General features: G+C 36.3%; 1 protein-coding gene and 1 long non-coding RNA gene across 2 annotated transcripts in view; one reads left to right on the top strand and one right to left on the bottom strand.

The window, feature by feature from the left end:
• LOC135072629 (hemicentin-1-like) overlaps positions 1–23,617 on the top strand; it is a 214,330-nt gene that overhangs the window by 171,406 nt on the left and 19,307 nt on the right. The window lies entirely within an intron of this gene.
• On the bottom strand, positions 8,284–10,022 carry LOC135072962 (uncharacterized). Its single transcript, XR_010257543.1, has 2 exons — positions 9,769–10,022; positions 8,284–9,013 (listed from the first exon to the last, which is right to left on the bottom strand). It is a non-coding gene; the product is annotated as an uncharacterized LOC135072962 (long non-coding RNA).

Below are 23,617 nucleotides of genomic sequence, written 5' to 3'. Positions count from 1 at the left end.
TACTTACTTGTACTAGCAGAGTTAGCTTAGTCGCAGAGTGTAAGTTTAGTCAGCTCTGGTTAATAGAAAAGCTTCATAATATAAACCTAAAAGGAATTGTATTGGGTCGTTGACGCAATAAACACTAAAAACCCAATCACATAGTTTACTATTATTTTAGCTTTAAACTCCTTAAGTTGATAGTCATTATTGTTTTATAATGACGTCATAGGTTTGTAGGTATTATCATTTATTACTTACATTCCAATTTATTGAAAAACTACGTTTCGAGTTTTCGACTCGTATAAGTAAATAAACATCCTCCAAGGTATTATACGTTTCAACCTTATGAAACCGAAACGCTTTCAAACGCGTAATCAATGTAATATCCTAATGGACAATAAAATCAATAATCTAATTAACTACATCAATGCTATCACTCAGGTCAATGAACCGTAATGTACTTGTGAGCTGAACGCACCGATGCGAGACCAGCCCTCGTCATCAGTCTTGTGCCAGCCAACAGTGGCCATTCCCATCAATTACAACTGTAAGCCAGGATGCATGACCCCTTGGCATCTACCTACTAAGTAAGTGACGTATCTCACCAATCATGATTACCGCTTGGAGACAAATGAAAGTAGGTACCTACGCGATGAGTTAGCAAAAAGTTTATACTTAAGACTGAATAAGTATTTACTCAGCAAGCGTGCTCTATCTTATCTCATCATCACAAGATTGAGGTCAAACGAAGTCCCAAATAATTTAACCCAAATTGTGGCAGACAAAAATATCTCTTATTTGAAGTAAAATATCTCTGACTAACTTACATTGATAGAACAACGCTGACTCATGGCATAACAATAAAATTAAGTGGTAATAAATTAATGTCCTCTATTTCTTAGTCAGCTAGCGAAAGGTCGGATATTTTTAAAGTTATCAAAATCAATTCATATGCTCTATCATTCCATATTAATTTATGTTTACTTTAAAGGACATCTATCAACAGTTGGGGGCAATTTAATTAAATATTGAAGTAATGAATTTAACTTTCGTTTCATATTTTGATACCAAACATGCTTAATGAAATTTCAATCAAACATCAAGACAGTTAATATCCAAAAAGTTTTCTTTTAGCGACAAGTAATTTGTTTAATGGAATTTGGTATATCTGGAATATTCTTCTAAGCATTGATAGCTAGCTATCAATACGAGTATGCTTAATATTAATGACTTAAAACAATACACACATTAATTAATTAATTATTAAACACCTAAAGCAGCGCTTGATGACAGCTTAATGACATATTCGTCAAATTAATTTTAATTAAGTTCCACACGTATCCTGCAACGTGATACCTACTAGACTAAGAGCTGGTGAACGCCAGACCAACGTCATTTTATAAAAGCTGAAAGTTTGTCAGCGTATGCTCCTAATATAGGTTACAATGTTAGTGAATCATGAAGTTTGGGTCATCGTGGCTTTGGCATTTACCCTAAAAAGTTTGTCTGGCAAGGAGTAGGAACGGTCAAAACTGTCTGGTTGATGAGGAAACTACTTTTTATGTATAGTATTTGGACAATGATTTAAAGTAGTTTCCATGAGGAAACTACTTTAAATCATCATTGTCTGGCAAGGAGTAGGAACGGTCAAAATTGTCTAGTTGATGACAACTAGACAATTTTGACCGTTCCTACTCCTTGCCAGACAATTTTTTTAGGGTAGCTGCCAAAGCCACGATGACCCAAACTTCATGATTCACTAGCACTGTAACCTACTCGTATATTAGGAGCATGCACTGACAAACTTTCAGCTTTTATAAAATGAAGTATGTCTGGCGTTCACTAGCTCTTAGTCTATACGCTTATATTGTCTATCCTAATTAAACGTCAGTAACACGCGTTAGTTACAAATAATTATACACAAACCATAACTTTATACAGCTGAGATTTGATGTAATAAATCGGACGATTAGTGAAGTGTTTTGTTTCACAAGCAAGTCTAATTGAAAAACTTTAGGCCTCTTAAAGTCCGGTTTATAATCCGACGCTTATTTGTTTGGAAGTTTATTTATCTATTTAAAGTCTCGTTTTACCCCGGAGTGGAAATTGAATGAAGAAACACAAACAAGTAGGTAAACGACAATGTTCAGTGTGCTTACCATGAGTTTACGTTAGGTGTGCTCGCTAGCGACTGCGTAAAAAAATGACATTACTTGTATGACATATTGTTCAGCGCCCCTAGCGGCTACTTTCAAGAAACAAAATCTTCATAGAGATTTTTGACGTACTCGCTAGCGAGCACACTTATCGTAAACTCATGGTAGGTACACAGAATCAATTCAACCGAACGGTAATCTAATTTTAAGTTTTCTAACAAAATATGATCCCGGTGAAATGAAATTTCTTATAAACGTAAGAATATGTGCTAATCTCATATTAAAAGCCAAGTTTCCTTTCAATTATTTACTTAGGATTCTTTGTGAATCATTAAGTATATAAAAATGATAGGTAAAATAAAGCTAACTTTTTTGCTTTCTTCTTTCTTGAATATTTCGTATCTGAATCTAAGAAAACGAGACAGCTACACACCTGAATGTATCAAAATCGTATCGCCGAGTAGGGTTTCGATGAATCGAGTCGCAGCTAAATCTAGTCTGAGTTAAAACGAACCGTTAAATGGTTGTTAAGACCGAAACGCTGATCGAGTGAACAAAAGCCACTGCAGCCTTAATGAATGCGGTGTGGACTGAAATACAGCGGTGTAAAACGGTCGGATTAGCAGACAGGCGATATCTTTGGAATGTTAAAACTGTAAGATGGACGCACACTAGAGCTTTTAGTTGTAAGCAACATTCGCGTTACTCAATTTATCAAAAAAACTTTGGTGCCATAAAATATGCTCATAGACTGTTTATCACAACTAAGAGTAAAATAGGCTATAAGTATAATTTTGTTGCACCGGTTAAAACCCATCCAAATAAAATCGAATAAAGAGGGTCTAATTTTAAGTTTTAAATTAATCAGCCAGTGCTAAAATCATAACTTTGTATTGTGCAAATAAAAAAAACCGGCTTATCGGTTTACGAATATTAAATTAAGTGTATGGAGGCATGAGTACCTACCTACGACCAAATGTTCACTCTTTTCATATAGTCCTAGAGTAAAGTATTCGCGGAAAACTACACAATCTACTTCCAGAGTCGGTTGTTTGAATCAAAACAGAGTTAGCCAAACATTGTGTTGTGAAACCACAGACTGTGGATTTTCCAGGAAGTAAAACATAGACACATTTTTCAAGTATACATTTTTATTTTGCTACAAAAGTTACATCGTTCTAAAATATGTGTACCTAACCTAAATAATCGAAGTAGGTAGGTACACAAACAAAGATGTTTTAATGGAATATTAATCTTTATACAGGGTGGAATTTTGAAATAGAAAATTTTACCCAAAGAAAACAATCCTTCATTTTTGAAAAGAAAAAGAACTGCATTCAAAGATTTCCGATTTTTTTTCGAAAATACTCGTATACGAGTACCAACCATAGCATAATCTGTAAATAATTATAATAATTTAAGATTTCATGGTTTTCCTTTTATTTAATGTATTAAGTTTGTTAGAGAGATTTTATCCTTATACTTAACCCCAACGATCGATGCAGTAAAAATACAGGATGTAATTTTTAACAGATGTTAGTTGGTTCGATTCCCGGTTGTTGCAAGCAAATTTTTGGAAATCTTTGAATGCAGATCTGTTTCTTTTCAAAAATAAAGGAATGTTTTCTTTGAGTATTTTTTTTATTTACAGTATTAAGAGTAGTTTCCCTCCAGATGGCATTACAAAATTTCATATAAAACTCAAAGGTGACTGACTAACTGACTGACTGACTGATTGACTGACTGCTAACTGACTGACTGACTGACTGACTGACTGACTGACTGACTGACTGACATTGATCTATCAACGCACAGCACAAACCACTGGACGGATCGGGCTGAAATTTGTCATGCAGGTAGATGTTATGACGTAGGCATCCGCTAAGAAAGGATTTTACGAAACTCCACCTCTAAGGGGGTAAAACTGGATCCACGCGTACGAAGTCGCGGGCAGCCGCTAGTACCTAACTAATAAAACTTCTTTGATCATAGGGAATCACTAACTTGAAGGCACTTCAACTAAATACTTTTCTTACTCTCAAGGGGATTTTACTGAAATTACTAATATAATTTAGAAGAAAATCGCTTTTAGAACCTTTATGAGCAAACATTGATTTTTCTTTTTAGGCCAGTAGAATTAGATTTTAAATCGGAAATAATTCCTACAAAAGATTTTATTGCTTTAATGGCTTCATTGGTTGCCCATTAAGACTCTCCTAGGTTTTCGACTTCGACGGAGTTGTGCTTAAGTGGTGGGGGCCCCCGAAAGGGGCGCTTTTTAGGCTTTCCGGTTATACCGCGTAAAGGACTTACCCTATCGAAAAGTGGTCTTCCTGACGGTGGAAGGGCATTTAATCCTGCATTAAATAAGACCAAATTCATTTATTTTGGACAAACCGTTCTCGTGCAAATGTTCGGCAAAGTAGAAAATATGTGTATAATTAATGACCGTCTCCACGTCCAATAGCTCGTCACCCGTAGGCTCCCAAGCCTTGTAAAGGATCGCCTTAACCAGCGTATCCCTGTCAAGGCTCACGAGTTGGATTCGCTTATCCTTGTTCGTCCCAGCCGTTCCTTAACTGTTGTTGCTGCACCTCTTCCTGGCACTCTCCTGAACGACTCCGTGTTACCTAATGTGGCTGCCCCTCTTCCTTGTACCCTCCTGTACGATTGCATTGCTTAGCCATATGCCTGGTCCAAGGTTCGACGCCACAATACGCGTAGTCGTTCAGATGAGTGCCAGGAAGAGGTGCAGCAACCGCAGTTAAGGAACAGCTGGGACGAACAAGGATAGGCGCATCCAACTCGTAAGCCTTGATAGGATTACACTGGTTGAGGCGCTTCTTTTCAAGACTTGGAAGCCTGCGGGCAACGAGCCATTGGACGTGGAGAGGGTCATTAATTATACACATATTTTCTACTTTCCCGAACATTTGCACGAGAACGGTTTGTTCAAAACATATGAATTTGGTCTTATTTAATGCAGGATTAAATGCCCTTCAACCGTCAGGAAGACCACTTTTCGATAGGGTAAGTCCTTTACGCGGTATAACCGGAAAGCCTAAAAAGCGCCCCTTTCGGGGGCCCCCACCACTTAAGCACAACTCCGTCGAAGTCGAAAACCTAGGAGAGTCTTTATGGGCAACTAATGAAGCCATTAAAGCACTAAAATCTTTAATAGGAATTATTTCCGATTTAATTCATTTTAGTGTTTAATTCTACTGGCCTATTTTCAGTAACTTCTAATAATATTCTTCACAAAAGGAAGCTTACTAAAGTCGATGAAAACGACGATTAATTGTAAAAATGAAATTGTTTTACGTATAAAAAGGTTCTCATGTGCCTTTACGATATAAAACACAACGTTAAAACATTTTACGGATTTCACGTATTATTATGTAAACGATAAATACATAAGTGGATGTCAGTAGTTTCGTTCGTGTGAAGATTATATTTTATACCACATAAGTATCAATGTTTTCATAATACATGTAAAGACTAACTAGACTTTTCAACAATAAGATTTACTTTGTTTTACAAAGTTATCCATCTTCATTTGAACGCAATCACCTAACGGGATTCAATGTATATCCCATATCCCGTAAATACACACTTAAGTGTTTAGTATACGGCCGGCTGTGTACCTTGCTGATAACCTGCCCATAAAGTCGTGTTTACCCACAATTTCCATAGAGATGCGCCCATTAATAATATTCGAGCGGCGCACGGACATAATGGTTGTTTAATAAATTTAATGGATTCACAGGAGATAGAGGCGTTCGGTTTGATAGATAGCCGCTGAGTTGCACTTTTGGAAGGCTGGCTTTGTTTAGCACGTTCAATGATATCCAGTATTTGCTTACGATATTTTTGACGTGGTTCTGCACGATAAAAATTTGAAAAATTTTTTTTGTAACTTTATAGTTCTGTCCCATTTCTAAAATAATAAATGGTTAACCTTCCCAGCCCGTCTGGCCACTGTGGGGAGTGTAGGTCACGTCATCTTCCAGTTGCCTCTGGTAAATCCTCCTCCTCCTATGTTCTTCTGATTAATTTCGTCGCGGGTCCCATGACAATATAATTTTCACCCGGGACAAACTTGACTTTCACTGGTTGGGTTTTTATTGGCGGTCAAGCTGTAGATCCTGGCTACACATGAGTTGCAGCGATGGGAACGAGAGGTGGGAATAGTCCCGTTGCCTCTGGTAAAGTTCCGTGCTTTTAAGCGATTCTGTGAAAAATATTATTCGCAGGTTGCTAATTGCTCATAAGATAGGCCCTCTTAATTGATATTTATTGTCCGTGGTGCATAATCTTTTCTTAAAGACTTTATTAAACCTTTGTTTGTCACCTGTCATCCGCTTTGCAATGGAGGGAAGTCGGACCTTAATTTCGAACTCCTCCTATGTTCTTCTGATTAATTTCGTTGCGGGTCCAATGACAGTTTAACTTTCCCCCGGGACAAACTTGACCTTCACTGGTTGGGTTTTTATTGGCGGTCAAGCTGTAGATCCTGGCTACACAGGAGTTGCAGCGGTGGGAACGAGAGGTAGGAATAGTCCCGTGGTAAAGTTCTGCAGTGGACACTAAATCACATGATGATGATATTGAAGATGATCTAAAGTAAAAAATAAATGAATACCGAACCAACCAAATGCTGTAGTGTACTTAACCATTCCGAATCGGTTATTAACAGAGAGTTTTAATGAAATAGCTTTTAATCAATTGGAACAGCTCAATAAACACCGGGTAAATGTTCAAGATTTAGCGATCACTTTCTCGAAGGTAAAATAGGTATTAAAGTTCGTGCAAACAAAGTAAGGTTCAGCCAATAATTCTATAAATTCGCTCGTCGAAACGGTCCCCGCCAACAGACTCCGGCTATTTTGTGAAAAAATATCATCATCAAAAACGACTTAAACTGAGATTTTATTAACACAGAAATCTATTTTTTTAAGACGACAATAGCCCGATGGTAATATCAGACTGACGATTCGAAGGTTGGTAGTTCAAAACCCGTTGCCACTGGACTATTGTGGTCTACTCCTAACACAAGCATATTTAGCTTAGCTGGAGGGGTAAGCTGGACTGTTACTAACATTCTTTATAATTATTTAAAATAATCAAAACTAACACAATCAACAATAATCAAATCGTAACAGAATTCAGTTTCAATGTTCGACGGCTTAATCTGTTTAACAGATTATTAAAGTCCATTGGCGCGGACTATAGGCATTAAGTACGGATCAAGACAGCTGAATGTAATTTAAAAGGACTTGACCGTTCAAATTACTCTCCGCTAAAAGCCAGACAACGATCAATGCCTTTCACGATTTTATTGCTCGAGATTTGAAAAGTGGGAGATAGGTAAGTAATTTGGAGGATTCGATTAGAAATATAGATGTCACTGTTCCTACTTCTCATTCAAAATGATCAATCTAAGATGTGGGTGTAAGGTTCGTAATATAGAGAGTAATAAAGCTGAACGCTATTCATTATTAATTTCAAAGTAGGTAGTGAGTTATAATATAGAGTTTGTCTTTGTACATAATTATTACATTCACGTTAAAAAACTGTCTTTTTTTTTATCCACAACGAGGAAGCTCTTGGCCTGTATCTCACCTGATTTTATTTTATTATTATTATTTTTTATTTTATTTGTCTATGAAAATAGTTACCTGTCTCAATTTCATTTTTAGGCTGCAGGCAACAGCACAACCGCTATAATTGAGCACCTTTTACGACCACCAAAGATACCGCACTATACAAGGAGATTTACCTTTTCTTTATAATAATAACGCTCCCGCTCTAAAAAGAGTAATGGCAAGAAAAAAGTGAAATAAGACCCGAAGCACCAGCGCGAAGTTTTCAAACGTAAATCCGACTTTATCCGAGACAGACGCGCCGCGTATAGGTGTACCAGAATCTCATGGCAAATGGGGAAAATAAACTTTGTTGAGTGCAATACTGGGGAAATTGGATTAAACGATCTTGATACTTTTTAATTTTTTATTTATGACTTTAATATTAATGAACATGAAGTACGAATGCCTACATATAGGTACATTTTAGGTATGTGTATGAAGAATGTTGTTATACATCGGGTTTTTAACATAGAAACATGTCTTGAAAAATAAGTAAACAGTATTATTACTGTAAATAATTTTATTATGTATCATACTTATAACTTATCACTTCATTCAGAACTAGAAAACGATTCTAAGAACTCCACTTGCATTTTTTATTCTTCAATAGATGATCAAGTTAAAGATGTATTTATACAGGATGGAATTTTGTAATGCCACCTGGAGGGAAAGTACTCTTAATACTGTAGATAGAAAATTTTACTGAAAGGAAACATTCCTTTTTAAAAAAAAAAAAAAGAGAACTGCAAAGATTTTTGATTTTTTTTTCGAAAATTCACTACTATACCATACAATTTTCTGTAACATTATCAAAATAATTTAAAATTTCATGGTTTTCCTTTCATTTGATTTATCAAGTTTGTTAGAGAGATTTCATCCTTATATTTAACCCTAACGATCGATGTAATAAAAATACAGGATGTAATTTTTAACAGATTTAAGTTGGTTCGGTTCCCGGGTGTGGTAAGCAAATTTTTGGAAATCTTTGAATGCAGTTCTATTTCTTTTCAAAAATAAAGGAATGTTTTCTTTGAGAAAAAATTATATCTACAATATTAAGAGTAGGTACTTTCCCTCCAGGTGGCATTACAAAATTCCACCCTGTATAATATAAATCGCTCTTTCAGCATTTCAATTACTCAAACTTGCTTGATGAAATCTTTTTCAATTTTCTTTACATGGTCATCATAACATTTTCACCATTCCTCTGCACGAATTTGTGAGATACACCTGAAAATCCCAATAAAGCAGATATTAAGTAAGAATAATATAAAAAAAACCGGCCAAGTGCGAGTCAGACTCGCGCACCGAGGGTTCCGTACCATTGATTTATGAAATTAAAATTATTATTTTTTATTTAAGTTATTAGTATGAAAGATTACGCGGTAATAAGCGGTTTACGATTTACGAGGTATTAAAAAAAACTACTACTAGATCTCGTTCAAAACAATTTTCGTTGGTAGTTTTTATAGTAATGTACATCATATGTTTTTTTTAGATTTTTCATTTTCTTATTTTAGAAGTTAGAGGGGGGGGGGGGGGACCAACTTTTTTCCACTTTGGAAGCGTCTGTCACGCAAACTATTCGGTTTAGAAAAAAAATGTTTTAGAAACCTCGATATCATTTTTGAAGACCTATCCATAGATACCACACACGTATGTTTGATGAAAAAAAAAATTTTGAGTTTCAGTTCTAAGTATAGCCCCCAATATTTATTATTATTTTTTTATTTTTGCATCAAAATCTTAATGCGGTTCACAGAATACATCTACTTACCAAGTTTCAACAGTACAGCTCTTATAGTTTCGGAAAAAAATGGCTGTGACATACGGACGGACAGACGGACGGACGGACAGACAGACATGACGAATCTATAAGGGTTCCGTTTTTTGCCATTTGGCTACGGAACCCTAAAAACACAACGCTCCTTCTGACGCAGTTGGGTAATAAACTAAATGTATCAAAACATTTCAGCCCAACTTACTGTCAACTCGACGACGTGCTTTAATATCATAGATTGACTTTGAATTTTGCCTTATTTTACAATTCTCATTGAAAACAATATGACTTGCTTGAGCTTTTTCGACTTTTTCACAAAAATAACAAATAGGCATGAAGAGATTACAAAATTTCTGCAGCGGCTGACAGATCTCTTGATTTACTTTGACAGGTGACATAAAGCCATAGACAATGGCCATATGAAAAACACACTTTTCCAATATTTTTGTTTGCCATGAGATTCTGGTACACCTATACGCATATCAGGAAACTATTCTCCAATTACTCCACCGTCAAGCAGCCGACAGTATTGAACCCTAGTTAGATGCCATTTTATTTTATCCTCTCCGAATACGCCACACGACTTTTATTTTGCACTCTTTGTCACCCATAATTGAATTTCGTTCAAATAAAGACCGTTTTGGGAATAGCCCACCAAGTCGTCCTTCAAACGGAGTTATGAGATTTAATTAATATCTCAGCACTAAGCCCTTTTCAATGTTTGCGTTACGATTTCAGTCTATTGAAACGTGATAATGAAGCCAAAAGTATGCTAAGCTTATTCGCGACGAAATCAGTGTCATTAATTAAAAGTTAAATTAATGACGGAATTAATAAAACTTTAACTTGCGAAAATTGCAGTAACCGATATTTTCGCTTACAGCATCTTTTAACCTCTGTCTTCCATTTTTTGCTCGAACAAGATTTTCTCTTGAATCACGAGTTGTCCCGATAAACGAATATTTATGTAAATGCAAGCGGTTCAAGCACAACGGAGTTCCATCCACGCTGGCGTGCAATATTTCACGGCTGCATCGTTTGCGATATCCTTTATTCATATGTGAGGTTAATTCGCATTTATTTGTGTTAACTTCGTCGACGTTTTGACAGACATGAGAAACACACGCTTCGGTATTGAACAAAGAGTACTTATGTGGATTACAAAATAGACTGTGCTAAACTAAAATACGTAGGAACCTCATTACGTTAAAGACCTATCAAAAATTCATTTAGTCGATTTTGAGCCACCGAGAGAAGCGACAATGATTACGTGGAAGGTATAATAGTTAATAGTTGACAAAGTAACAATGTTATCGTTACACCAATAAAACCTTATTATTTACCTACGTGTAGGTACATTTTGTTGACGCGATTTGAAGTTACATTTTTATATAAACAGTGCACGTTCTAACATTTTTTTATTCCTGTCTAGCAATAGAAAACCTATCAATACTTTGGTACGATTCTTATGTAACTGCCATCTAAATCTACTACCGTAAGTACCTAGTGCGTGAAATACAAAAGCTCTCACTGAAAGAAGAAAACCTACCGAAATAAACAGTCATTGTTTAAAAAGTAACTTTGAATAAACTGCTTGTTTTATACTCCTTTTTGTAGTCGAGCAAATAACCAACAAGCATTTTTTCACTGCAGTGTTTGTATATCAGTAAGTACTCTCTTAGTACCTACACATACCGGTTACCTACCTCTTTTTCTTTTTAAGATTGCTTTGAAACTGACACTAACAAAAATAATTCACTCTTTTAATTTATTTCTTCAGTGCCATTGGAATAGACTAGAAACTTTATTGGATCAAAAGTGTGACGATTACTTTAAAACGGCCTATGAAAACTAGGGCTGGCACAAATATTAATCAGTTCCCAAAACTAACTACCTACTTATTCCTAAATTGTCGGGTGGTTTAGAATGTCGGAGTTTTGACATAATGACGTATAGTTAGTGACGTAAATAACGCACAGTTTGTGACGAATCTTTGATGGTAATGAAGACAAATGAGAACATTCCATATGTAATTATAATTAATTTTGATGTCTCAAGGCTGTCTACTGTAAAATTTGTGGCTCAAACCACGAGCATTACAAGGATAGTAAATTTAACCTAATTCGCCGTTTACTGTGTGAATTTCTACACAGATGTAGTATACTTTTTATTATATCCATAAAAACCCTGTCAGTTAAAAGAAAGACCAAGTTGAAAAGCCACAATTTAGGCCGTCTTATCGCTGGAAAGCGATCTCTGCTAGACAACTTGGGTGGATGGTGATTGTTTGGAATAAAAGGGGGAAGGCGGTGAAGAATTGTAATTTATTTTCTGTCATTAAAATTATTACATCAACCAGTTAGTCTTAATATAGATATTATTAAGTAGAATACTCAGTATTTAAAAGTAATATTATTATAATGTTATTAAAATCACTATTAGATTCATTTGTCGGCCGTTTGGTGTAGTGGTTCGAAACGAACTACTATGCCGAGAGGTTTAATTCCCAGCCGGGCAGAAATTGAAATGATGAATTTTAATTTCTGTGATGGGTCTGGGTTACTATGTATAATATGTATGTATTTACAAAAAAAAAGTATTTAAGTATCTATATATCCGTTGTCTAGTACCCATAGTACAAGCTTTGCTTAGTTTGGGACTAGAAGCGTAGTGTAAAATGTCCAAGGATATTTATTTATATATTATTTATTTATTTGATAGACATTTCAATCGCATAGACACTCCGTGCTCCATGTGTACCCATGAAACCGTAGGTATAAACCGTATTAACATCGATACACGTTCTACAAACAACTTCACACATTCGGATTCAGCGTACACAACATAAAGCTACTTTATTAAAAGCCACGTACGTATTCGACTTGAGGAAAATGTACTTCTCCAAGAACACGTGTTCCTGGCATAAAACACTGATTGATACTTTCAGCAGACTAAGATGAACAGAAATATAATACAACGAATCAACACCCGTACGTGACGCGAAACCCGATCTCGCCCCTATACGCCACTCATTTGGAGTGTACCGTATGAAATAAGTTATTTGTTATAACTTTGTTATGACAGGGTTGAATACGGAATACTGGCTAATCTAAAATACTGTAACATTCATAATAATGGAAGCTTGACCTTTAAAATAATAATAAGTACTTATGTATAATTTATGACGAACGGTTGTTTGATGGGTCCTTTGGTGGGTAAACTAGAAGACGCAGGTATCCACACAATAAAAACATTTGTATGTCTCTACTGTTCTCATAATTTCTACTTACAAAAGATAAGTTAGCCGTGTTAAATGTCCAGCTATTTTTGTCGTATCATCCTTGTTTTGTTATATAGAAAGAAAGAAAGAAAGAAAGAAAAGTATTTATTCGATGCTAGTACAAAATAAAATAACAAATAGATATAACAAAACCAAACAGTAAGGTACATGCACCAAAATGGCATCTGCTCAGTATAAGCCGTGACGGCAGAGAGCACGTCACGACCACTGGTATTCTGCGGATGCCAGTTGAGCAAAAGGGCGCAGCCCGCCCAAGAACAATCGGTTTACAAATAAGTGATTTTAAAAATTAATACTGCTTTGACAGGTAATTTAATTAAACAGCTTATGCGAAATTTTGATTATTAAATAGTAGCTTAGTTAGACAAATATTATGTAACAAAGAGTAGGTACAGCCATGAACAAAATTACTTAAGTAAAGAAATTATGTAGTTCCTTCGAATATTTCTTTTAAAATATGACATGATGGAGAATCCATTGGGTTTTTAATTGAAAGGTAGGTACTATTTTATAAATAAATTCCACATTATTATGTATGCTTTTGCAAGTTTAAAAGATACTTTTTATAATTTAATTTAAAAGAATTCAATGTATTACAACTTTTGAAAGGCGGTGGTATGTTATTCCAGCATTTCGTGGCAGAGTAACGGAAACTACCACGAAATGCTGCGGTACTGTGACTTGGACATCCAAGGCGTGAGGCAAGCCTAACACTCCTATGGGAAAATAAAAGCTTTTCATATAGATATGGTGGACTTTTAGTACGCACAACCCCAAATAGTAAACACGCGTAATGGAATGCACGTCTTGATTTCATATTAAGAAGGTTTCCTTGATTGAGGAAAGGCGAGATATGGGCTCTACGCGGGATGTTGAAACAGAATCGGGCGCAGGAATTCTGCACCCGCTGAATGACCTTTTTAGTGTAACCATAGATACATTCGCCTATGACGGTATCGGCGTAGTTAAGCTTGGACAAAACTAAAGATTCACAGAGTTTAATTCTCACGTCAACATCCAAGTAATTTCGTACATGGTATAGTACTTTGAGCCTATAATAGCAGTTCCTAACCGTCTCCAAAACATGACTGTGAAACTTAAGTCTGTTGTCCATAAGGACGCCAAGGTTACGAGCTTCAGTTACCTGTTGGATAATCTCATTATTGATTGTGATATTAGGGTTGAAGTTGTTAATACTATTTATTTGGATGTTGGAACCGAGTACAAGAAATTTAGATTTTAATGGGTTCAAAACTAAACAATTTTTATTAGCCCATGCATTAATCCTAAAAAGGTCTTCATTGATTTTACCAACCGCGGCGAGAGTTTCATGGGGCTTAAAAGACAAATAAATTTGCAAATCGTCTGCGTAAATATGATAATTACAATTTATGATTTTACTAGTCAAGTCAGCACTATACAAAATAAAAAGAATTGGACCTAATATGGAACCCTGCGGAACACCTCGCCTCAATAAGGCAGATTGTGAAAGAGATGATATTCCACTTTCATCACTGACCTCCACGCGCTGTGATCTTCCATTAAGGTAACTATAGAACCACCTCAGAGCACCACAATCAAAACCGTAGTAGGACATTTTAGATAACAGAAGGTTATGGTTTATTGTATCAAATGCACGAGAGAAGTCAAGAAGAGCCAGAACAGACCCACATCCCACATCTTGTCCTGCCAGAATATCATCAATCACATCTAAAAGAGCAGTGGCCGTGCTGCGACCAGTTTGAAATCCAGATTGCTTTTGTGGTAAAATATTATTAGCAGTAAGAAACTCAGATAACTGTAGAAAAATGACTTTTTCTATAATTTTCGACAAGAAGGGTAGAATACTGATGGGTCTGAGGTCGTTTAGCTCGTTAGGATTGCCTTTTTTGGGGATTGGTTTAACAAGAGCCTCCTTCCATACATCAGGGAAGATGCCAGACTGGATTGAACTATTGACAATTGCCGTTATTACTTTCAGTGTTCGTGGTAAAGTTAACATAATCATGTCACGAGAGATTCCGTCTGCACCTATGGCATTGGACGTAAAATTCATAATGATTTTCAAAATGGAATCTTCATCAACAGTTTTGAGACCAAATGTTGATGAATTGAAACGGTTGTATTCATAATACGTGAGGTCTGAAATAGTGACACTATTGCTTCCGGGAAGGTTAAGAAAATGATTATTAATCTGATCTGGGTTATTGATATGAGGGGGAACTGGATTATGCTTACTACTTTTAAAATCTACTACGTTTCTTTTGATATTTTTCCACAATTCCTTAGAGTTTTTACAATTCTTATTAACATTCTGCTGAAAAAATGCTGCTTTTTCAGCATACATTGCTTTATTTACTATTGCTTTTAATTCTTTATAATATTTTTTATCCGAATCCTGTTTTGTAAGACGACTTTTGGCATGAGCTTGATCCCGTAGCTTCATCATTTCCCTAACTGTCGGCGTTATCCAGGGGTAACTTTGATGTTTAACACAGGAGTGTATGTATGGGGCGTGAATGTCATAGATATGTATTAAGTAAGCATTAAAGGATGACACAGCTTCATTTACATCATTACTAAGCAACTTTTCCCATGGGATTGTATCTATAAAAGCGTTAAATTCTATTGGGTTAATGTCTTTAATTGGTCTGTAATGTATCCATTTAGGAGATATTTTAGGTTTAGTATGTCGTAATTTGTATGAAATAAAAGCATGATTAGATAAATCAGGGATGAAATCAACAGAAACATCAAAAACTTTAGAAGAACTACAAATTAGGTCTATTAAAGTCTCCGAATGATCTGTAAAGTGTGTCGGTTGCGTAACGAATTGCTCAAGGTTAGCATATTGGAGGAAAGCAGTTAACTTCTTTGTGTTAGAGTCGTTCGGTGTAAGTAGGTTGATATTGAAATCCCCCATTAGAATTACGTGATCAAACATGGAAAAAGAGCTAACTGACTCAGTGAGTGCATCAATAAAAGTATCAACGTTAAGCCACGGGGGTCGGTATGCAGTTCCGATCGCAAACTTGAGGCCGTTTAGGGTAACACTCAGCCACATTTGTTCTACTGAATTAATATTTGGTGGTTTGATTTGTCGAGCATAGACACCTTTACGAATGTAGAAACCAACGCCCCCGCCGCGCGCTCGAACGCTAGGCGGGCGCGGGATGTGCCGGAGCCTATAGCCTGGAGGCGCAGGAGCCCGCTTCTCCTCGCCGTCCCTGAGCCAAGTTTCATTTATGGCCATGATATCAACCGAATGTCTCTCTATTGCAACTAAAAATTCCTCGTGTCGAGTACCAAGAGATCCAGGATTAAGAAACCCAAATGTCAAAAATCTATTTTTAATGAATTGGAACACAAACGAATAAGAAATAAGTATTAATTTTGAGTTATTAAGATATTTTTTAACCATTGTTAGATGCCGTATATTAAGAAAAACGAACAAAATTAAAAGACACAAGAGGCTTGTTATTATACACGAGCATAGACAAAACTCTATTGAGTAACTGTCGTGGAAATATTTTTGCTTATCAAGGTTCATAGTACTATGATGATCGCGGTTCATAATTGGACTAAAGAGTTTTATGTTCGTGGCAGTATCTACGTGAGGCAAAACCAGTAATGATATACTAGATGAACTATGAGTTTTACATACCAAGTATACAACACATCCAATACAGTATGTATAACATAATATAGCAACAGTGTCTCTAATTATAAAATATGCACACAAATACTGTTCATGAATAAAAGGAATCACCATGCATTTATTCTTACGAAGAAATAATACAACTATTAGTCGGTTTAACACAGCAGAGGTAAACCACATCTTATCACACCCATTATACATTCCAATACACTTAATATTTACACAGAAGGCTGGTATGGCTTTAGCAGCATTCCCACATACACCAACCTTCACATAGTTGTCAACAACACATAGCACAATTATTAACATATATAAAATATAGCATTGCAACAAAAATAAACAACTCTCCAGAAATAAAGATAGTTCAAACAAGAAACAATTAAAACAAAAACTATTTCTCCATGTTAAAACAATCATTTTAAAAAATAAAATAAAATAAAATGCAGAAACGCAATTAAATGTTGTTCTATATTTTTTTAAAAACAACGCGAAGCGTGTAACAGGCCGCAAAATTAGGCAAGTAGCAAAATTATTGCACATTAGACTGAGCATCACTAACAGCGTTAGCCCCAAAAACCCGCGGGAGATCAGCCTCAGTGCGAAGTCGATGACGTGCCTTCCCATTTTCCTGGCGGGCGAATATTTTGCCGTCTCGCGTCCACACGTATTTCCATTGCAATCGCTTTGCAACCTCTCGAGTTTTCAGGAACAGCAGTCTGTGATTACGGGTGAGTCGCTCGTTGACAAAGAAAGGACGAGGGGTATTGGGGGCTCCCGAGATGTTTAAGTCGGCGGTAGAAAGACGACGGCGAACTCGCGCGGCTTGCAGTAGCGCGTCGCGCTGCGAGCGGCGCGCCAGGCGCACGGCAATAGGCCGCGGTCGCGCAGCGACGCCGTCGCCGGCCGTCGGGACTCGCGGGCCGCCTACTCGCCGCGCACTCACTACGTCACTCTCCTCAAGCTCCACGCCCAGTTTTTTCGCTACTGTGAGCATAACATGGATGGAGTTTTCGTTTTGGGTCTCCGGAAAACTGGCAATCTCGATGTCATTAGCCAACGACTCCTGCTCTCTTTCTTCGATATCTAATTTAAGTTGCGTAATTGTTTGTTCCAACTTAGCAACTACAGAGTTGTCATGCTCCTCGGCTTGTCTGACTTCGAGAACATCCACCCTGCTTTCAAGAGAATCCAGGCGCGAGTTTAGGGATTTGATTGTCGACGTTAGATCTGAGATTGCCGCACGAAACATGCTCATTTCAGTACGCATTGCTCGCATTTCTTTAAGAAACATCTTCATATCCGATGGGGGTACTGCTTCGTCCGTCAGCTCGTCCGATTCTTCGTTCATATCGCCGGAACAGTCCTCCGTGGGTGTTGACTTCGCTCGTCGTAGGGTAATATTACTGGCTGGTTCCGGTGACTTGATAGGGCGCGCTGGGGTAAGGGGGACGTTTTTAGTAACTTTGTCACACTTGGGGCATTTCCAACTATCGCGTCGCTTCTTATCCAGTTTGTAGAACGAATAGTAGCGTTGAGTACTTAGATTAATACAGTCAAGGTCATAACCAGCTTTACATATAGAGCATCGCATGAATTCACTCTTAGGTAGCGACTTTCCACAGCTGGCACAGTCAGAAGAAGCAGACGTCGGTTTAGTAGACATTTTTGTGTAGTAATTTATTTCTAAATATTAATATGTACAGGGCAGATCCCTCTGTTGCAAATGGTCAAAATTACAACAAGTCCGACCGACGGCAGTCAAAAAGGGGCACAAGCTAGTTCAGGGATACGCTAATAGATGGCGCTGTTTCATATAATAATAAAGAGTGAAGATGTTAATATTATTTGGGTTGAGGTTATGTATTTTTCAAGATGACCTATTTCAACACAATCACTTGCATACTGTCACAGAAGCAGTTCCTTTATCCAGTCTTCAGTCCACGTACTATAACAATACCAGATGGAACGTCTTTCATCACTTTTGACCTCACGTTTTGAGTTACTTATTTGCCGGTTTAAAGCATAAAATATCGAGTTTCTATCAGAAATAACACTGTCACAGATAGTTCACTTATATCACTAATTGTAAACAACCAGTTTAGATTGATTCACACTCATTTTGTATTTTTAATAATAAAATAACACGGGTTCGATGTTAACCTGCCGGGCAGCGCCCTCTATTATTCGTCAATATTATACATCAGGTAACACACAAGTTTCAGTTTACTAGAAACATTATAGAACTTCTTAATGTACAATTTTCTAGATGTTATTAAATACGAGTAAGCACCACTATTTGTACAGCAAACTTATGAGCGACTGCGAACCTAATGGAAACTTAAACATCGCCAAAAACGTCTGGACAATTTATCTTAAAAGTTTAATATCTGGCAGCCCTAGCCGGGTTATAATCCGCACAGACAGAACTGACTTTAACAGAATATAGCGCACTCTCTTGCACATTTCAGATTCTAGTCAGAGTGAGTGAGATGACAGATAATAAGTTCCTTTACGGCTTCGTTTTATTGGGCGTTATCTGCGGATATAAATTCAGGCTGTATTTATGAGCTCCCGTCAAAATTTTGAGGATAGTTGTCTGCGCTTATCCGTTGCTCGGATATTTATAACTTTCTATTAGAAATTCTAGTTTAATTCCGGAAATCTTGAGACTTATCTGCAGGTAGAGCAACGTTCAGTCTGTCTGGAAATTACTTATCCTTCTGAGAGGCAAATTCCAAGAATGCTCTTATACAGGTAATATCTACCGTGTTAAATGAATATCTATTCTAAGTAAAACCAAGTTTTATATGATTTTCAAGTTGTGATCTTCATAAAATAGAAGATGGATGGATGGATGAAGATGGATGAAATCAAGTGGCAGTGGGCGGGGCACATAGCTCGTAGAGCTGATGGCCGCTGGGGCAGGAAAGCCGGAAGACTTCCTTGAGGCTTTTGTCCAGCAGTGGACGTCTTTCGGCTGAACGAACGAACGAGAAGATGGATAGATCTTGTTAGAGATTTCTTAACCATGACAGTCAAAGCTGTAGGAAAGAACACTTTTTCACACAAAAATGTGCCAGCTTCAATCCGTTATTATGGAGTGTCAGTCACATTTGTGTGATACACCTCGCCGAGTTTTCCATTTGGCTGTTAAGCACAGTGAAGATAGTTAATTTGCGTTAAAATCCTTCCAAATGGATCTCGTATAAATCATATCTTATAAATTAGAGAAATTAATGACTTCAAGTTTAAAGTGTGATCTAATTTATTTTTAACACCACGTACTTGTATGTAAAGAGATTGCGCTAGATCTGTGACGCAGATTGAATCAACTCCGCGTTTTCGGTATGTTTGGGTATGTCTCTATCGCTCCTAAACGCATCTTGTGCAAGGTGAGAATAAGCAGAGTAATGCCTGTTTTCACCATCAATGCCTAATTTTAAGTGACCCCTATGAAAACAAAATGCCTGTTATATGTTACCATAGGGGACACTTAAAAATAGGGATTGATGGTGAAAACGGGCATAAGGAGTCCTGCCCCCCTAGACAAAACGCACTTTTTGATCGAATCGAAAATCGAATCCGTCAAAACTCCATACAAGAAAGGGGCTTTTCGACCACTTTTCGACTGGTTTGCGATTATAATTTGCACTTTGTCTAGACCCACTATTACGGATGACGCGATAAGATTAGTATTCAAATCTCTGTTGATAGGAACATTTGACAGACCATCAGACTACCCTTTGTTAGAAACTCGCGCTTTTTCTGCTTGCTTGCTTGCATGCTTATGTGTTTGTTTAGCGTGATATCTTGTCGACTATTTATCTCTCTATAGCAGCCTTTGGGTTCACCTTCGAACATAGGCCTCCTCTTCAACCCTCCACCGACTTCTGTCCCTGGCCACACGCATCAAGTTTACCCCAGCCTATTGCCGGATGTCGTCTGTCCACCGTTTAGGCGGTCTTCCCCTGCCGCGGATGTTGTTACGGGGTCTCCACTCCAGGGTCTTTCTGGCAAAGCGATCCTGGTTCATCCGTGCAATGTGCCCTACCCATCTCCTGTCGACTGTACACTGTTTTAAAATGTCCTGTTTTCCCGCAGGATCGAACTTACTGTCCTTATCTCTTGCGGTTGCGGTCTTGGTGTCGCTAATGCAGAACTTGGGATAAATGGAATGTCTAAGTGCGCACTCTCCATTATAAGGGTCGGGAGGGACTCTTTTCGTTCGTGACGAACCTTCCATCAAAATTATGGCTTCGTCGCAAATGTAATTGCGGAATTTAAAATTGGACAAGTTTTGTTTTGTACAAACCAAATTAAATAGAACTTTGTTGTAAAGTGGTGACATCATATTTGGTACGTGTTTGTAAATACGTTAAAAAGCTATAGATACACCAGTAGTATCTCTAATTTAATTTTCCTTATTATGAGATACTACTCGTATATCTAATAAGAAATTTCAGAAGAATGAAATAATTCTGAGTAATTTTCATTAGGCTACCATACCAAATACCTAAAAAGTCATAGACGACATCGCGTACCTACGTAATAGAAATATGTATAAGTTCTAAAATAAATAACGAAATAATTTTCTTCCATATCAACAAAGTATTTCTGTTTATATCATGTCCTCAAATTCAAACTACACCCTTTCATCTGTTTATATGAAATCGGATACGGAATATCATGGAACTTTTGCGTAACTCTTCCGAAACAAATATTGTAATAATACGTACATGTGTTGACATAGATTGACTGACACGCTGTTATTAACGTCGCCTCGTACCTCTCTACATTACAGAGATAATAACATAATATTTTACCTCGCACTGCTTGGATCCACTGGCTGTGTTTATTTAGGAGGCTCCTGGCCCATTATGGTTCGTTTGAAATGATATGAGATTCAATTTTGTGAATAAAGAACTGAAAATTTACGATTTACTTATCCATATAACTTGAGCACCACTTTAATTTCAGTTTATTTGTAAAAAGGTTAAGTAAGATTGCTTACGATCATTTTGTCAAATAAACCTATTTCTTCAGGTTATCATTTTCTTATCCTTGAAGCTACAAAAAAAAAACAAAAAAATGGTATAAAAAGCAGTTAGACAGAGTGAAAGAAAAGACTACCTATAGTTTTCAGATGGAGAGTTCAGCATATAAAACAATGTCATATAAATAGTAAAGTCTGTTACAAAATCACTCTCTTCTTTTCAGCCTTGTAAAACTCTCGAAATACGAGAGTGCTATTTCAGAGCCTTTTCGGGTCGCAAAAGCAGCGTTTTGCATTTGTTTTCTCGATAAGATATCGAAGCTTCCACGCGAATACTGCACAAGAATAGAAACCACGAACGGAGGTATATCAAGATCTAGGCACACACAAGATTCTCCTAGAATCTAGATAGTAATTTTGTCTGAGTACATACAGAATTAGTTAAGAAGCGTAATAAGCAACTGCCAGCGGCTTCTCATTACTATAATGAGAAGCCATGCTACAGACTATGTAGCAGTTTATTATTACGATTTATAATTACTACTCGATTTCATACCAAGAGGAAGAAATACATTGTCTCACTCCTTAGTACCGTAGAATGGGGTTACTTTGGCCAATTTTGAACTTTGAAGGTCCATATCTTTTAAATTTGTGGGTGTAAAAAAATACAAAAAAAGTCTAATAATCGGTTTTTATAGTACTCTCGATTCGTGTAATAAAAAATGAAAAAATATAGCTCAATTTTGAGAAAAAAAATAAAAAGTATGTGATCAAAGCTAAAAGAAGAATGGGGTTACTTTGATATCCCCAGATTTTATTGCGTAAATAGAAAGTAACCACAATTATAATACCAATATATTTAAAAAAATCAAAATCTGCCAACGGGATAAATAGTTATTGACATTTTTGCCATATGGGGTAACTTTGATCTAGTAAAAGTCATCAAATAATTAACTGTATTTCGTTACTAAAATGTTGGTATTAAAATTTTAGCATTCAATCAGTATTATTTATTGATTTTACGAACGAAAAGAACTTAGAAATAGTTAAACTTTACAAAATAAAATTTAAAAAATAATTATTAAAATAATTTGTCTTAAAAAAATCAATAATATTAAATTTATGCATCAAAACAATAAGAAAAGTCATATAAATTCACTTAAGTCATACAAGTTCTGAAATATCAATATAAAAAAAATTGGACACATTCAACGTTACTATCCAGAATTGCAAAAGGCTTTGGTTTTGGCAGGTAGATTAATTATTTCACTTCTCCTAATTTCAGATATATCATCGCGAACCAATTTGAATTCTTTTTTATATTCCAAAAATTTGAAACCTTCGACTACCAGTGGATATTACCATTTAAAGAGGAGTATAGTCTCTGGGGATAATTTGATCATTTTTGATCAATCTCGCACCATATACCCTATCAATGACACCCCGCATCAAACAAACTCAAGTCATTCCATTATCTTTGAAGTTAGAAAAACATTAAGCACTGTATGGGATAATCGATCATAGGCCACATGATGGAGTATATCTAGAAATTTCATTTTACTATCACATAAATAAGTACACAATGAAGTTTTGCAACACAATTATTTAGCTATAAATAGAGAATAACATTATATTAACCTTTTTTAATTAAAATAATAGGCGAATTTCCCGCGTGTTCTCAAAAAAGGAATTGACAGTTCTTCAGTGTTACTAATCTAAAAAAAAAAACTACCAAATTGCGTTTAGTTTTACGCAATTCGTGATTTTATACAAAATGGAAGTTTCGATCAAAGTCATCCCGTGATTCAAAGTAACCCCATTCTACGGTAGAGGAATTGTTACACCATGAAAACTTTTATTCACTTTTTCACCTCCTATAGATAATTTTTTTTAATGCAACTAATACTTTGAATCCTCGAGTCTCGTATTAGGAATATTTGCGTCCAATTTTTTTGCCAATTTATTTACATGTTTATTATTATGTTAATGATAATATCATAAAGTAATAAAAATATTCGCACTTGTGGAATATTCTCGTAGCAATACAAGTTGGCGAATAGTTTCTATAGTAACTTTAGAAGCATTAAAGGTATTCCGCAATT

Source organism: Ostrinia nubilalis, chromosome 6, assembly GCF_963855985.1.
Source record: "Ostrinia nubilalis chromosome 6, ilOstNubi1.1, whole genome shotgun sequence".
NCBI classification, from domain to species: domain Eukaryota; kingdom Metazoa; phylum Arthropoda; class Insecta; order Lepidoptera; family Crambidae; genus Ostrinia; species Ostrinia nubilalis.
Note: the sequence above shows the minus strand (reverse complement) of the source record. Positions and strands in the feature narration are given on the sequence as shown.